Source organism: Pinus tabuliformis, chromosome 1_2 (assembly GCF_031772625.1).
Source record: "Pinus tabuliformis cultivar Carrire ecotype Pingquan chromosome 1_2, CPIR1, whole genome shotgun sequence".
Taxonomy (NCBI): Eukaryota; Viridiplantae; Streptophyta; class Pinopsida; order Pinales; family Pinaceae; genus Pinus; species Pinus tabuliformis.
The window spans coordinates 250,094,741-250,098,317 of record NC_142298.1 but is presented as its reverse complement, the minus strand read 5'-3'; positions in this window follow the sequence as shown (position 1 = coordinate 250,098,317).

Genomic DNA, 3,577 nt, shown 5'->3' with positions numbered 1-3,577 from the left:
TCTTACTTCCGTCTCCCCCGCCCCCCCTCTCTAATTCTATTACTATATCCCTCCCTCTCTCATCTCCCCCATTCCCTCCATCTCTCCTTCTTTGTCTCTTTATCTCACCCCCAAGCATACACACTCTCTCTCCATCTCTCCCTTGTCACTCCCTCTCTCTCTCTCCACCCCTCAATGTCTATGTATTTCTTCTTCCCTCCCTCTCTCCCCCGCCAACTCCATCTCCCTATCCCTCCCTCTCTCCTCCTCCCTCTCAAGTCTGCTCTCTCATACTTCCTATCCCTCCCTTTCTCTCCTACCTTCCTCTCTCTTCCCCCATCTCTCTCTCTCTCTCTCTCTCTCTCTCTCTCTTCCCCCATCTCTCTCTCTCCAACTATGTTCTTATATCCCTCCCTCTCTCCTTCTCTATATCTCTCCTTCTTTGTCTCTTTATCTCACCTCTAAACATGCACTCTCTCTCTTCATCTCTCCCTTGCCACTCCCTCTCCCTCTCCACTTCTCACTCTCTATGTATTTCTTCTTCACTCCCTCTCTCCCCCTCCAACTCCATCTCTCTATCCCTCCCTCTCTCCTCCTCTCTTGCAAGTCCTCTCTCTCATCCTTCCTCTCTCCCCCTTTCTCTCCTACCTTCCTCACTCTTCCCCGATCTCTCTCTCTCTCTTTCTACCCTCCAATCCTCTCACTATCTCCCTCCCTCTCTCCTTCGCTCTCTCCCCCCTCCATCTTTGTGTATCCCTCTCCCTCTCTCACCCTCCTCTACCTCTCTCACTCCTCTCCCTTTCTCTCTCTTCATTCCTCCTCTCTCATCTCCTTCAGTTTTATCTCCATCTCTCTTGTCACTCCCCGTATCTCTCCACCTCTATCACTTTATGTCTTTGTTCTTCCCTCCCATATGTATCTAGAGTTAATATATATCATGATATATTAATATATATTATAATATAACAACTTTAATATCATGCCCACAGGGCTTTGGATTGATGGTGAATGGGTGTACTGTTAAGGCATTGCTTGTGAAAGGTCACTGGTTCAAATCCCCTGTGGGTGCTTATCTAACAAAAAAATAAATCAACTTTAATATTGTACTAATCCAAATTTATTAAATTTAATAATATTAATATTATAATATATTAATATGAATATTAGATTTAATAATAATTATTATATTAATCTTTTAATATTAATATTATGGTTAATAATGTTTTTTTGCATGGCATTAATAATAATTTACCATACCTCTTGTTTATTTATATTTTTATTTATTTACCATACCTCTTTTATAAATATGGTATTTGGCCCATGGTATTATTAATTATTTGTCTCATGGTATTTGGCCCATGGTATTATTAATTATTTGTCCCATGGTATTTGGCCCATGGTATTAATAATTATTTGTCCCATGGTATTTGGCCCATGATATCACCTAAATAAAACCTATTTTTTTAGTTTTCCTAAATATAAAGAGGTTTATGGAATAAATATAAAAAGAGGTTTTATTTATTTGTCATAACTCTAGTTTATTTATATTTTTATTTATTTACCATACATCTTAAGTAAATATAAAAAAAGTTTTATTTATCTACCATACCCCTCGTTTATGTATATTTTTATTTATTTACCATACCTCTTTTTTGAGTGTTAGTAAACCTCTTTATATTTTAAATTTATATTGTGTTTATATATAATAATAATTGTATTGATTTTTAAATAGGATTCGCATTAGACCAGCTTAGATCCATCTAACACCAGATCTATCATGCGAGAGGGATAAAATCCCTTGAGGTGAAAACTTTCTTTTTGAAGTGTAGAACTTGAGGAAAGATTTGTACCTCGAGGGATTTGATCCCTCTCATGTTGAAGAACCTAGGGAAAATGTAGTAAATGTGATTTTTCTTAGCATGATAATTATTTGTGAGGTGTTTTCAATTTTTCTTCTTATTACAATTCTCACTTATTATTATTAGAGTGTGTCTTCTTTAATTCATCAAATAGCTACCAAAACAAAGAGACAACAACACAAGATATTTGGCTTTCTATCAGGGCCAAAACCTCTCCCTCTTGAAGAGGAAAACCCGCACAAAATTCTTCTTATAGAGATTCCCATTGACGAATACCAAGACCATGACCCTTGACCTACTAGGCCACTCCAAGACCAAGACACCAATCCTCTTCTTGATGTTGAAATCATCATCATCATTACTCCGTCACCGAGATCTTTATCATAGTATCACAAAGATCCTTACAGTTGCATCTTGCTTTATCACCATGTCAACGAGGTCTTGTTACTGTTACACTATAAAGGTAATCACTAAGATTGTTGGTATTGTAACAATGTTGTATCGAGACTTATGACAACATCCTCCTTGCAACGAGATCACAGTTATGACGAGAAGTTGTGCCACTGTAATGCCTATCTGAAGATCACAGTGATCCATCCGAAGTGTTGGTTTGTTGCCTTCATTCGAGATTCTTGTACCAATGTTCTGTATTCACAATCTTAAGAGGACTCAAAAGATATCACTATAATTGTGACCAAGACTGTGATCATGAGGAGACCGATATATTTATCACGGTAATTTCCACCGAAGTTGCAGAGGTATCCTTACTCCTGTAATGCGAATGTCTGACGTGTACCCATACGAAATTTACCCTATGATAGACCTCCAAAAATCTCAAACAAGTCTGAGTTCTTCACTGTTGTTTTGCGGAAACCCTAGCTGGGTATTTATAGTAGTTTGTCCTCCATAACTAGCCAATGTGTCCATTAAAAGGATGTGTTTATTATTTGAGCTAAATTTTCATTTATACATATATTTGCAGACCAACATGACTTTGTTTTATATCATTTTGTTAGCTGATGTCTTCAGGAGGTTGTGCTTGTCTTGAAGGGCCTTTTAGACTAGCATACATTTACACATAGGCTTAAGAAGAGCTCCTTATACATGACTTTGACTCTTTGACTTTCCTAGACCTATGAAATGACCAAGAAACTTATTCTTATAATTTACAAAAATAATATTTCTTTTTCTTGGCAAGTACAAAGATCAAAATTACATTTGTAAATACCAAACCTAGTTACACTTTCTTCAACACTTCCTCTCAACTAGGGAAGTATTTATAATGGTACTTGGTCATTCTCAATCTAAATAATTTCTCATAAGAAGAATCGGATATGTAACCCATTTGTATAGCATCATAATAACCAACATTATTTCCATAGCAAGGCCTTGACTGATAGCTCTATCTCTCATCAGATCAAAGCACAATGTTGGTGAGACCAATTACTATAGACACCCTCATCATTGTTTCTCAAGGTACATACCCACCCGGGTTTTCACTAAGTATGCCCTTCTAGGACTATTCTTTTCTTGGGTTCCCCACCCTCAAAGAATATCGGTCCTCTTGCCTACTCTTGTCTTGGATGCCCTACACATCCTCAAAGAGCATCGGATGTCAAATGATTACCTAATCCTCCATTCTTTCTTCCCAGGTGAAGACAAGAATGTTGTGTCTATCTCTCCCTCTTAACTTGGGAGTATATGCCCATTCCTATAAAGGAATGTACCCAAAATCCCTC